This window comes from Metopolophium dirhodum, chromosome 7, assembly GCF_019925205.1.
Source record: "Metopolophium dirhodum isolate CAU chromosome 7, ASM1992520v1, whole genome shotgun sequence".
Classification (NCBI taxonomy): Eukaryota; Metazoa; Arthropoda; class Insecta; order Hemiptera; family Aphididae; genus Metopolophium; species Metopolophium dirhodum.
The window spans coordinates 37,736,248-37,752,089 of NC_083566.1; the positions used below are offsets into that span (position 1 = coordinate 37,736,248).

Sequence of the window (15,842 nt, forward strand, 5' to 3'; positions counted from 1 at the left end):
ATTTTGTAAAAATATATTGATTATAAACCTATAAAATAATAAACACCTAATAAAAGTAATAAACAAATTTTGTTTTTTATAACTACTTTTTGAAAAGTTAAACCACGTGAAAGATGTTTCGAGGGAAATTTGGGTCGCGGTACAAAAAAGATTGAGAAACACTGCATTAGTGTGTATTTCCGCAACGAACATATGAAGATAATCATCTTGCCAAAATGTGGGGACTAGAGAGTTGCTAACTAACTTCCTACCTCATTTCTATTGGTTACTTGGCACCCTTCATTTATACAGAATCCACTTCTCAGTATAGATTGTAAAAATATGTAGCATCTACAATTTCTTTACGACGTAATACAATATTTAAAAGCTCTCACCAAACATATATTGGGATAATGGGATGGGTTTAGAGATAGAAAGAGAAATACCGTCATACTGATATAGATAGATAGTAGATACCGATGGTTTACTTCTGACAAACTATTGTTTTATTAGGGCGTAAGCAGGTCGGTTTAATTTTTAATTATTTTCCCAAATAGGTAGGAACTCGTTAACTTTTAGATTCTAAGCGAAGCGATGAATGTATTGATTTTACAATGATGTGTGTGTTTTTTTTATTTTTTTAATTTATTTTTAAAATTTTTTTTTTTTGTGTGTCTGTCATCACCTTTTAGGACAGTAAAAGTGCTTGGATTTTCTTCAACAGTAACTTTTCTGATAGGAAAGTAAATCTAATTGGTACTCTGGGGAGTCAAAAGTAAAAATTTCCCAGTATTTTTCAAAAACTACGTGAAAAACAAAAGAAAAATTAAGGAAAAACGGGAATTTTTACGCAAAATCTGTTTTCGAAAAAATCGATTTTGGTTTTTGGTGTAACTCTAAAACAAATGACCGTAGGGACATGAAATTTTGACTGAATGTTTATATTAGCATTTTCTATAAACCATAAAATTTTGAAAATATTTTGACTCTTTTTGAGCTACTTACGGCCATTGTCCGTTTTCAATTTTTTTAGTTTTTGTTTCTATAAATATCAATAAAATTTTATCCGTCGAGTAAAAAAGCTTGAAAATTTAATAGAAGGCTCCTAGGTTATTGTTTCAAAGACAGATGAAAAAAATTAAAAATCCTTAGTCACAGTTTTTATTTATAAGCATTTAAAGTTCAAATTTTGACAAAATACGGAAAAATCACGAATAATAGCAAATTATTTTGAGTTGAGAATTCATAAAAATTTTTCTTTTTAAATCTAAGATTTGAAAATGTAATATAAGATTACTCATAAGTTTGTCTACCTTTATCAAAACAAAAATGTCTACAAGAAACTTAAATTAAATTTTTATGAGCGTCTGAAATTTATATTTATACAACATTTGATATTCACTCGATTTCTCATGTAACAATTTTCTTATTTTATTGTAATCAAAAAACGAATGATTGCAGATACTTGAAAATTTCACTGAATGTTTATATTAGCATTTTCTATACACCATAAAATTTTGAAAATATTTTGACTGTTTTTGAGCTGTTTACGGTCATTGTTAGTTTTCAATTTTTTTAGCTTGTTTTTCTATAAATATCAATAAATTTTTATTTGTTGGGTAAAAAAGCGTGAACATTTAATCAAAGGCTCCTGATATATCGTTCTAATAGCAGTTGAAAAATATTAAAAATACATAGGCACAATTTTTTTTTATAAGCATTTAAAGTTCAAATTTTGACAACATTTATCAAATTTATAATTTATTAATTATTTTGTAGTTAAAAATGTATAAAATGTTTAACTTTTATGGATTGAAAATTTTAAACAAGGCTCCACGTAAATAGGTTATATATAAATTACTTTATTCATAATAATATCATCAAATATACTTGGTAATATCATAGGCTGACTGACCGTTTTCGCTCAGAATCGTTTTTCTTATACAATGATATTATATCATTGAATTCAAATTTAACACCATTCATTACAGTGACCCACTTGTAACCTATTGTACAGCAGAGCGACATCCACTTATCCACCTTTTTTTTTTAATGTACTATATTTTTGTGCAGTTAAAAAAATATTTTATTAATTAAGTTTTTAAGTAGGTATATTCAATTTTTACTTCGATATGCTTAAATGTGATTTTTATACAATTAAAAATTACAAATAAGTACCTACCTAACTAACTTAGAAATAATGTTCGCATTAGATCCGTTAGCTCAAAAATTAGAGTGAATCGACCTATTATGAAACTTGATGGTAAGAACATTATCTGTGTTTTGTCGGAAGTTTTTTGTACAATAATTCAGTTTTTAAATGAGTTGTTAGCATTTTTAATTAACATTTATTATACACGCAATAACTTACTTAAAAACTGAATTATCGTAAAAAAACATCCAACAAAATACAAATAATTTTCTTATCATCAAGTTTCATAATAGGTCGACTGACTCAAATTTTTAAGCTAACTGCATAAAATGTGAATTTCTGAGCGTAAATTTGTATGTTACGCGTTTGTAAGACAAAGACAACATATGCGTCCTCTTAAGATTAATTATTATTGGAAAAATGAATGTTATAATAGTTTAATATAAATACTTCAATCTACGTAAGCGAATGCAGTATAAATGCAAACCTTTACGCTAGAGCTACGTAAATGTCTGTAAACGTATGTCCTACGTGAACGCGGCAAACGCGGCGAAAAACAAAACAGTTTGATTTTCGCATGCGTTTGGAACGCAATATTTGATCTAGAAGGGGTATAAGTATAATTAATGCACTAAGCTTGTATATTTCAACTATGGTCAGAATATAATTCGTCCGCACTCACCGCGTTCACGTAGGACATAGCTTCACTGTTTATTCATATTAATATTATTAGTTGTAACTTGTAGACTTGTGGCTTAGGATGCTTATATTAATATAAGCTGTATCACCCGCAAGCCCGGATTAAGGGGGGGCACGGTACCGGGGCCCATTGATTTTGGGGGCCCGTCTTTATCCCCAAAATATATTTTTTTTAACCCGTCTAATACAGTTTAAAAAAAAAATATTCAAGTAAGTTAGGTATAATAGGTAAATTATTATTAATAATTATAAAATAAAATTGTTCTCAATTTTATATCACGAAAAATTACTATAAATAATCAAACTACGTTTGCCTACAATTTTGTTTATATTTTTTTTTTTTTTTTTGAGCATTTTAGATTACTGATTTAACTATTGAAGTATATAAAAAGGTAGTCATAAAAAAAAATTATTTAGGTCTTGTAAATTAGGTATTTCAGTTAAAAGCATAATATTATACTAAACTTTAGAGGACCATAGTTAATAACTTAGCGAACCAAAATTGATCAATTGACTGTCAAAATGTTTAGGAAAAAAGCTTTACCAGAATTCATAAAAAATATAGTGGTTACCTTTTGAAAAAATAAAGTCAATTTTTTTATTAGTATACAACTGCGTGTCTAAAAAAATTTCCTGTTAAAAATAAAGAAACATGTCTTTTTGTTTTAACGAAATTCCATATCATCGATCCATAATTGTTAAAAAAAACCCGTGTACAATGACATATTATGTAAAAAATTATACAATAATATAAATTCGTCAATATGCAATTATTTTGAAGTTAACGTTGAAAGGGGGCCCACTAAGTGTATGGTGTCCTGGTGCCCAATTGATCCTTAATCCGGGCTTGATCATCCGACTTCGCCCGGAAAAAAATGAGCACACCTAAAAATCGGTGCTACGTTTATCGAGTATCTCGATAATAAACAATACATTTTAACTAATCAATAATTATTATATAGTAACCTCAAAGTTGCAACTATATTTTTTCGATAACGCAATTTATGGTCATATATATAATCGGAAAAAAAATCCTCAAAGCTATACCTAACTGTACTGTTGAATAAAATCCAAAATCCATAAAGCAAATACTTATATATAATTGTACATCATAAAATAATAAATAAACTCATAACACGCTTTTTTGTGTGTGTGTTACATTAATTTAATATACTATCTATAAATTTATTTTTTTTACAATGAGTACAAGCGCTGTAGAAGTTGATGGGTTGGAGGCTTGAGAGAAGAATCCATCCAGTGATGGAACTTCTTGTATAACTCTCTATATTAAAATTAATATAATATAAAATCCTATGATATTGCCTAGATAATAATCTTAACTTTAAATTTTATTAGAAGTTTGCATTTTTTCATCCCAGTGGCGTAGGTATATCGTAAATAGAAATAATATATTGACTATGATACTTTAATTTTATAGTAAAATCTAAACAAATTTGTTACTTATATAATGGTCGTCGAAATTACCTCCCACTAGATATAAATAATTGAGGTGTTACCTATATTACTTTTTTTCGTCTAGATAATGTTATTAGTTATGTCTATTGTCTTTTATTATAAAATTGATAATATTGTAGTATATAATTACATATTAATACTTAAGTTAAAAAACCATTTAAGATGTTAGGATTCATAACCAGGAATACGATTAATTTTAAAAATATTAACTCATTTATAATAGAATATTATTTAAATTCAGTATAATATTTGTCAAATTGAGATTCAACTTACTGTATTTTTAATTTTTATTAGTAACGGGTATATACCTATCTGTTTATAAATAAATAAAAAATATTTATACAGCAACATCATAATATAATATATACATATTTATGAATATTATAATAATATAATAATTATCATTCAAATTGTACATATTTTTATTATTTTTAACAGCCGTTGTACCCAACAGTACGGTTAGATATAGCTTTGGGGATTTTTTTTCCTAGATTCCAATTTATATACCTAATTCAGCTAGTCGTGGTATTCAAATAAAATGATCGGCGTTTTCCATACAACTTTCATGTATTTAATATAAATAGACAAATAGTTTTATATTTATGTAACAACATTTATATTCATTTGTAGTTTATAATTTCGGCCAGTCTTTATTTACGACACAAACACAGAGTGCGTAAACAATGATATTATCTGTGCATTGTGCATGTACATTTTTCGCAAACAGACATAATATTAAAGGTATATTTCAAACATAAAAACAGATTACAGTTGAGCTACTGCAGAAATGACGAATAAAATCGTGGCTTCTTAAACAGTCGGATTTGTATCATACATTTTAAAAATACCTTTAACTTTTCAAAATTTAATTTTTTTAAAAAAACGACACGACTGGCCCTCAGACATATTGTCACAATTCAATTTTATAATAGGTATTTTTAATATAAAACCAAAATTGAGCAAGTTCTACTCAGACTGCGTAAACGCGTTTTGTCCATGTCGTACGTGTGTAATACGGAGACAACACTTGCGGGTCCACGTCCTCTTAATTGTAGTTTTAACTTTAATTATTACACTGAATAGTTAACGCGTCTTACAACTCGTACAAAAATGATTATAAAAGAACACGATTAAATTATTTTATAAATATATCGATTGTCAGAGAACACTATCGATAATGTGAGTATATCGATACTAGCCGCGCTCTCATAAAAGGCGGTGACGGTGACACCGTGTTGCGCAGCCAGCCGCCAGGACAGTCGTGGGCAAGTGGATAGTGCCAGTGGCAACAGTTCCGCTGCATGCCGGCTAACGCCATCAGTCATTCAGTCGGCGTGCGCTCCGCAACACGTCCGTACTACCCGATAGCCAGTGGTAAATGTTTTTGAAACGCGATTGTCGTTATTTGTTTGAACGTCTTCATCCCTCCGGCTGGAAGGTACAAACGTTCAACGGAATTATTTATGCTTTCGGTAAATATTATTTTTTCATTTAAAATGTTATATTATTATACATATTATATTTGAAGGGGACTCGAATTTCAATTTTATCTTCTTATTATTATTTTAGTATGTCACGATTACATTACTTATGTAATATTATATAAAATACTTAGAATATCGGATATCCTAACATGCAATTCAATGTTTTTGAAGCGTAGGCACTTGTTATGGAGGTAAACAGACAAAATTTACAGCATTATACACTTAACAATATATAACAAAATATATTATAATCAAGAAAAATACATGAATGATAGTTACTTATTTTTTGATTCAATATTTTTTTAAATTATTTTGAGTATACCACAAAATGTTTGGTTACATGCCATATTATATACTCATATGCCTCTGGTATAGTTATTTTTTGTAAGTTTAATAAATTATTAAATAAAATGTCACACAATTGATGATCAAGTTGTTAAATACTCCAATAATAAATATAAAATAATATATGCTTATTAAATCTACAATATATTATCCAGTAGATATTTATTTGTTTTTACGTAACTAAGTATAATAATTCTACATAAATTATAAATAATATATCAACATTTTTTCGTCAAAAAACATAAATATTAAATATTTCTTTGTAACAAGCCTTGAAGCATAATTTAAATTCAAATTTAATGAGAAATTCACTATGTTAAAATTACACTATTATATTATGTACTCATTATTCATAGATACAGACATATGTCTATTTTCAATGTGTGTATATTGTTAATTGTTATAGATACGGTTTGAAGCTGCTATAAATATTCGGTTGACATAAATGTGTAAGCTTCATCGACCATGCGAAGACCGAAGAGTCCATGTGCAGAAATATGATGAGTGTGTAAGACTTGTCACTTGTGTAATATTATATAAAATACATAGAATATTCACACTTTTATAGATATTGTACATTTAAATATCAGTACCTGTGCCTACTTGATTGGTTAAACCAGCATTCATTGCAGCGTGTACTGCAGTAAGAAAACGTACGATAAGAGAATGTCCAGTTGTAGCGTCTCTAAAAGCTTCGATGTTACACTATGCGAAGAGTATTTAAGTGGAAATGGGAGGATAACAGGTAATTGTGTGAATATCTTATATATTATATAAAATACTTAGAATATCGGATATTCGGATATCCACACTTTTATAACTTATAAACACATGGAAATCAGCACCACAAGTACAGAATTCAAGGATTACCATTGCATTGTTGCAGTGCGCAGTGTGGTCAGTACTCTGGAAGCGATCAACATTCAAATAAAGGTAATTATGATAAATGTCATTGTTAGATTTATCAATGTGATGAATTTCTTGTCAACGTAATCAATGAATTTAATCATAATTATAGTATCCATCGATGCATGCATGTATTGAAAAAGTTAATAACAAGTAACAACAACATGGAGATTTATTGCAGGGCGCAATGATACAATAACTAAGATCACAGCTCACCAGAAAACAATAATTTAGGCAGGTGAGTTTTATTTAATATTTTTTGTATTTAGCGTTGAATAAATAAGTATATATTATACATATTCATGACGCGCTATTATATTATACAATTACTATCATTTAATACATATAATTCAATGTTTTTGACGAGTAGGTACGTCATATATTGTTTTAAATGAATCTTTTTTTGAATTTTTTGTATTAATAATGAGTTCGTATAATTCGACAGAGTTAAATATTACAAGTCCTATATTTCATTTATTATTTGGTATTTTCAAGTCGGATCAACACAGATATGTTTTATATGCTTATCTACACTACATATTAAAAGATTAACCCCCGCTTCATATTTTTCATTTAAGTATAACTCCGTTTCTATTCATGTTAGAATGTTTATTTTTGCGTCAAACATTTTTAATTTTAATTCTTTATAAGTCCCCCTCGTGGTAACATAGTGTAAAATCGTTTTTAAAGATTTTTGGATTTTAATAACGCTCACCCGAATGGGAAATGGGAAATGGTAAATATTGAACATTTTTTTTTAATAGAACAATTCTATTAAAAATTAAACTAATAATATAGTTATATTCTAAGCAATTTGTGATCGAAATCTGTACCTCCCATACCAAGACAACATATTTTAATATTTCCTAAATTTTTAACGACACAAATATCATGGAGATATTTGAAAAAATAAGTACCGGTTGTATTTATTAAATCATTTGGTATTTTACAAATTTCAAGCCATGTTGGTGATTCTAGTATTTTAGAAGCATAAGGCTTTCCGTTTCCAGAAATATTATCTCCATGATCGACAATTAAAATATTTCCTTTAATTGGAATTTTATTTAGATTATATTTCATTATTTTAATATAATTATTATTATAAGTATTATAATATTCATATTTACAAAACTCAACAAAGATTTCATTATTTAATATTGATTTTTCTATTTCTCTTTGCATTTCATTTTTTTTGTAATTTATTAAAATTTTTGATAGTTGTATCCATTATTTTATTATTTATTATATTTTTAATTTTAAAATTAATTTTTTCAATTTCTTGTTAATACATTTTTTGCATTTAGATTTTTATTTTTAATAGAATAATTCTATTAAAAAATATTTTATTGATTATTGCATTTAGATTTTTTTTAAAAAATATTTTAAGAAATATTTCATTTGGATTTTAATTAATTAATTTCATAAGTTTTGCGAAAAAATAATTTAATTTATTATAATTGCATTTCAATTTTCAGATCTTTTTACACATTGTTTTCTTTGTGATCTTTTATTTTTATATAAGGCACTGCGCCAAGACCGGTATATATATACTACTTATATTGTTTTAGAAGAATCTGGTCTGAAGTAATATCGTTATAACAGTCATGTTCTCTCCCAATATATTCATCTGTCATTGATTGTAGACCATAACTTTACTGGTCACTGAGGAGGCGATCATCATTCAAATATAGGTAATTATGATTAATTTCACTGTTAGATTTAACAATGTGATGAGTTTCTTGTCCACGTAATCAGTGAATTTAATCATAATTATAGTATCCATTGATGCATGCATGTATTGAAAGAGATAATATCAAGTAACAACAGTATGGGGATTTAATGCATGGCGCACTTCAAGTCTGCTACCATTTGTAACATTTTCAACAAGTCACAACTAAGATCACAGCTCACCAGAAAACAATAATTTAGGCAGGTGAGTTTTATTTAATATTTTTATTGTATTTAGCGTTGAATAAATAAGTATATATTATACATATTAATGACGCGCTATTATATTATACAATTACTATCATTTAATACATATAATTCAATGTTTTTGACGAGTAGGTATGACATATATTGTTTTAAATGAATCTGGTCTGAAGTAATATCGTTATAACAGTCATGTTCTCTCACAATATATTCATCTGTCATTGATTGTAGACCATAACTTTACTGGTCACTGTGGAGGCGATCAACATTCAAATATAGGTAATTATGATTAATTTCACTGTTAGATTTAACAATGTGATGAATTTCTTGTCCACGTAATCAGTGAATTTAATCATAATTATAGTATCCATTGATGCATGCATGTATTAAAAGAGATAATATCAAGTAACAACAGTATGGGGATTTAATGCATGGCGCACTTCAAGTCTGCTACCATTTGTAACATTTTCAACAAGTCACAACTAAGATCACAGCTCACCAGAAAACAATAATTTAGGCAGGTGAGTTTTATTTAATATTTTTTTGTATTTAGCGTTGAATAAATAAGTATATATTATACATATATATGACGCGCTATTATTTTATACAATTACTATCATTTAATACATATAATTCAATGTTTTTGACGAGCAGGTACGACATATATTAGTAGTATATATATACCGGTCCTGGCGCAGTGCCTTATATAAAAATAAAAGATCACAAAGAAAACAATGTGTAAAATGATCAGAAAAATGAAATGCAATAATAATAAATTAAAATATTTTTTCGCAAAACTTATGAAATTAATTTATTAAAATCCAAATGAAATATTTCTTAAAATATTTTTAAAAAAAAAATCTAAATGCAATAATAAATAAAATATTTTTTAATAGGATTGTTCTATTAAAAATTAAAATCTAAATGCAAATAATGTATTAAAAAGAAATTAATATTTAACACTCACCCAAATGGGGCACGCGTTATTATTATCTATTTTTCTAATCTTTTTGATTTTGATTTCTAATTAGTGGATTGAGATGGTTTACAAAATCATTTCTATCTATATTTATTTCATAATGTCCCCAAGCTAATCATCATAAACACTTAATTTTTTTTGTTTTGTTCTACAGTAAAAATATCATGTTTCTTAGTTCTAAATAAATTTTGTTTAACATATTTTGATTCTTTTGTTAGTAAACAATTTTGAAAATCATTAAAACATATTTTATTTTCCACAACATTTTTTTTAACACCTTTAGCTTTTTTAATTCCTTTTTCAGTATCTAAGATTCGATGTGAATTTAATTTGGATCTTAAACCTATAAATTCTGTCATAATTTTTCCATTCATCTCATCTTTTAACTTGCCTAAGACTAAAGGTAAACAATAAATATTATCTTTTGGATAATCAGATGTTTCAAAATTATCTAAATTAATTTTTATATCCTGGTAGAAATCATCAGTTTTTATTTCTAATATTAATGAGTCTGTATCAGTATACAATAATCTAACTCTATTTCCATATTTTTTCTTTATGAAATTATAATAAAAACCGTACATCAATAATTTAGATAAATCTAAAACACACTTTCCTATATATATTGGTTGCTGGAAACTTATTTGACATCTTTTCATATGGACTGCAGCTAAATTTTCTGTAAAAATTGTCTTCCTATCAAAATTTGGTTTTGCAATAAATTTCTTTACTTTTGATGCATTAGAACATAATTTTATATCAACATGATTTCGAACATTCATCATAGTACGTCCATAAACACTATATTATTCATTAATTTGAAATATTCTTTTTCAAACTCATTCTTAGCTTCTGATCTAAGATTAGTATTAAAATCAATATACACTTTTAACCAAGGAGATTGACTAAATTCTAACACTCTATGAATTTTCTCTATCTTTAAACCTAAATTAATATATAATTTTAGTGTTTCATACTGTATTATATATTTTTTCTTATCATACATTGTTAATAATTTTGGGAGTTGTTTGTTATCAAAATGTCTTGCTTGTGCTAAAGGGAAATCTGAATGTAGATCATGAAGTTCTTTAGGGTAAGATAAATCAACTTCTAAAATATATCCTTTACATGATTTATCAGAAATATTCATTACATCAAAATCATTCAGATTATCAAGCCATTTGAAATCTCCAATAGGTAAATATTTACTCATTGCCCAAAACCTACCCTAACCTACGTTGTCACCTTGATTTGTATCTACCTCAGTCTTGTTCAAAGGCTGACGTATATAATGTCCTCCTCTGACCTTTAAATTCTATAAATAAATACATGGCTAACCCACCACGCCACAATGCTTAGGTAAAATAATAAAAGTATCTCTGTTGTACAGACAATCAGTTAAAAAAAAAATTTAAAAAATTAAAAAATTAAAAAAGTGAGAGGTGGCCACCATTCTGGATGTCTGTACAACACATATTTTGCAAATTTTTTGAATTTTTTGTATTAATAATGAGTTCGTATAATTCGACAGAGTTAAATATTACAAGTCCTATATTTCATTTATTATTTGGTATTTTCAAGTCGGATCAACACAGATATGTTTTATATGCTTATCTACACTACATATTAAAAGATTAACCCCCGCTTCATATTTTTCATTTAAGTATAACTCCGTTTCTATTCATGTTAGAATGTTTATTTTTGCGTCAAACATTTTTAATTTTAATTCTTTATAAGTCCCCCTCGTGGTAACATAGTGTAAAATCGTTTTTAAAGATTTTTGGATTTTAATAACGCTCACCCGAATGGGAAATGGGAAATGGTAAATATTGAACATTTTTTTTTAATAGAACAATTCTATTAAAAATTAAACTAATAATATAGTTATATTCTAAGCAATTTGTGATCGAAATCTGTACCTCCCATACCAAGACAACATATTTTAATATTTCCTAAATTTTTAACGACACAAATATCATGGAGATATTTGAAAAAATAAGTACCGGTTGTATTTATTAAATCATTTGGTATTTTACAAATTTCAAGCCATGTTGGTGATTCTAGTATTTTAGAAGCATAAGGCTTTCCGTTTCCAGAAATATTATCTCCATGATCGACAATTAAAATATTTCCTTTAATTGGAATTTTATTTAGATTATATTTCATTATTTTAATATAATTATTATTATAAGTATTATAATATTCATATTTACAAAACTCAACAAAGATTTCATTATTTAATATTGATTTTTCTATTTCTCTTTGCATTTCATTTTTTTTGTAATTTATTAAAATTTTTGATAGTTGTATCCATTATTTTATTATTTATTATATTTTTAATTTTAAAATTAATTTTTTCAATTTCTTGTTAATACATTTTTTGCATTTAGATTTTTATTTTTAATAGAATAATTCTATTAAAAAATATTTTATTGATTATTGCATTTAGATTTTTTTTAAAAAATATTTTAAGAAATATTTCATTTGGATTTTAATTAATTAATTTCATAAGTTTTGCGAAAAAATAATTTAATTTATTATAATTGCATTTCAATTTTCAGATCTTTTTACACATTGTTTTCTTTGTGATCTTTTATTTTTATATAAGGCACTGCGCCAAGACCGGTATATATATACTACTTATATTGTTTTAGAAGAATCTGGTCTGAAGTAATATCGTTATAACAGTCATGTTCTCTCCCAATATATTCATCTGTCATTGATTGTAGACCATAACTTTACTGGTCACTGAGGAGGCGATCATCATTCAAATATAGGTAATTATGATTAATTTCACTGTTAGATTTAACAATGTGATGAGTTTCTTGTCCACGTAATCAGTGAATTTAATCATAATTATAGTATCCATTGATGCATGCATGTATTGAAAGAGATAATATCAAGTAACAACAGTATGGGGATTTAATGCATGGCGCACTTCAAGTCTGCTACCATTTGTAACATTTTCAACAAGTCACAACTAAGATCACAGCTCACCAGAAAACAATAATTTAGGCAGGTGAGTTTTATTTAATATTTTTATTGTATTTAGCGTTGAATAAATAAGTATATATTATACATATTAATGACGCGCTATTATATTATACAATTACTATCATTTAATACATATAATTCAATGTTTTTGACGAGTAGGTATGACATATATTGTTTTAAATGAATCTGGTCTGAAGTAATATCGTTATAACAGTCATGTTCTCTCACAATATATTCATCTGTCATTGATTGTAGACCATAACTTTACTGGTCACTGTGGAGGCGATCAACATTCAAATATAGGTAATTATGATTAATTTCACTGTTAGATTTAACAATGTGATGAATTTCTTGTCCACGTAATCAGTGAATTTAATCATAATTATAGTATCCATTGATGCATGCATGTATTAAAAGAGATAATATCAAGTAACAACAGTATGGGGATTTAATGCATGGCGCACTTCAAGTCTGCTACCATTTGTAACATTTTCAACAAGTCACAACTAAGATCACAGCTCACCAGAAAACAATAATTTAGGCAGGTGAGTTTTATTTAATATTTTTTTGTATTTAGCGTTGAATAAATAAGTATATATTATACATATATATGACGCGCTATTATTTTATACAATTACTATCATTTAATACATATAATTCAATGTTTTTGACGAGCAGGTACGACATATATTAGTAGTATATATATACCGGTCCTGGCGCAGTGCCTTATATAAAAATAAAAGATCACAAAGAAAACAATGTGTAAAATGATCAGAAAAATGAAATGCAATAATAATAAATTAAAATATTTTTTCGCAAAACTTATGAAATTAATTTATTAAAATCCAAATGAAATATTTCTTAAAATATTTTTAAAAAAAAAATCTAAATGCAATAATAAATAAAATATTTTTTAATAGGATTGTTCTATTAAAAATTAAAATCTAAATGCAAATAATGTATTAAAAAGAAATTAATATTTAACACTCACCCAAATGGGGCACGCGTTATTATTATCTATTTTTCTAATCTTTTTGATTTTGATTTCTAATTAGTGGATTGAGATGGTTTACAAAATCATTTCTATCTATATTTATTTCATAATGTCCCCAAGCTAATCATCATAAACACTTAATTTTTTTTGTTTTGTTCTACAGTAAAAATATCATGTTTCTTAGTTCTAAATAAATTTTGTTTAACATATTTTGATTCTTTTGTTAGTAAACAATTTTGAAAATCATTAAAACATATTTTATTTTCCACAACATTTTTTTTAACACCTTTAGCTTTTTTAATTCCTTTTTCAGTATCTAAGATTCGATGTGAATTTAATTTGGATCTTAAACCTATAAATTCTGTCATAATTTTTCCATTCATCTCATCTTTTAACTTGCCTAAGACTAAAGGTAAACAATAAATATTATCTTTTGGATAATCAGATGTTTCAAAATTATCTAAATTAATTTTTATATCCTGGTAGAAATCATCAGTTTTTATTTCTAATATTAATGAGTCTGTATCAGTATACAATAATCTAACTCTATTTCCATATTTTTTCTTTATGAAATTATAATAAAAACCGTACATCAATAATTTAGATAAATCTAAAACACACTTTCCTATATATATTGGTTGCTGGAAACTTATTTGACATCTTTTCATATGGACTGCAGCTAAATTTTCTGTAAAAATTGTCTTCCTATCAAAATTTGGTTTTGCAATAAATTTCTTTACTTTTGATGCATTAGAACATAATTTTATATCAACATGATTTCGAACATTCATCATAGTACGTCCATAAACACTATATTATTCATTAATTTGAAATATTCTTTTTCAAACTCATTCTTAGCTTCTGATCTAAGATTAGTATTAAAATCAATATACACTTTTAACCAAGGAGATTGACTAAATTCTAACACTCTATGAATTTTCTCTATCTTTAAACCTAAATTAATATATAATTTTAGTGTTTCATACTGTATTATATATTTTTTCTTATCATACATTGTTAATAATTTTGGGAGTTGTTTGTTATCAAAATGTCTTGCTTGTGCTAAAGGGAAATCTGAATGTAGATCATGAAGTTCTTTAGGGTAAGATAAATCAACTTCTAAAATATATCCTTTACATGATTTATCAGAAATATTCATTACATCAAAATCATTCAGATTATCAAGCCATTTGAAATCTCCAATAGGTAAATATTTACTCATTGCCCAAAACCTACCCTAACCTACGTTGTCACCTTGATTTGTATCTACCTCAGTCTTGTTCAAAGGCTGACGTATATAATGTCCTCCTCTGACCTTTAAATTCTATAAATAAATACATGGCTAACCCACCACGCCACAATGCTTAGGTAAAATAATAAAAGTATCTCTGTTGTACAGACAATCAGTTAAAAAAAAAATTTAAAAAATTAAAAAATTAAAAAAGTGAGAGGTGGCCACCATTCTGGATGTCTGTACAACACATATTTTGCAAATTTTTTGAATTTTTTGTATTAATAATGAGTTCGTATAATTCGACAGAGTTAAATATTACAAGTCCTATATTTCATTTATTATTTGGTATTTTCAAGTCGGATCAACACAGATATGTTTTATATGCTTATCTACACTACATATTAAAAGATTAACCCCCGCTTCATATTTTTCATTTAAGTATAACTCCGTTTCTATTCATGTTAGAATGTTTATTTTTGCGTCAAACATTTTTAATTTTAATTCTTTATAAGTCCCCCTCGTGGTAACATAGTGTAAAATCGTTTTTAAAGATTTTTGGATTTTAATAACGCTCACCCGAATGGGAAATGGGAAATGGTAAATATTGAACATTTTTTTTTAATAGAACAATTCTATTAAAAATTAAACTAATAATATAGTTATATTCT

The 15,842-nt window shown here is 26.4% G+C and overlaps 1 long non-coding RNA gene across 1 annotated transcript; it reads left to right on the forward strand.

Annotated features, from left to right (window-relative positions):
* The first annotated feature begins 5,651 nt into the window (after nt 1-5,651).
* On the forward strand, nt 5,652-6,873 carry LOC132948204 (uncharacterized). Its single transcript, XR_009665008.1, has 3 exons — nt 5,652-5,778; nt 6,542-6,643; nt 6,704-6,873. It is a non-coding gene; the product is annotated as an uncharacterized LOC132948204 (long non-coding RNA).
* The last annotated feature ends 8,969 nt before the right edge of the window (nt 6,874-15,842 follow it).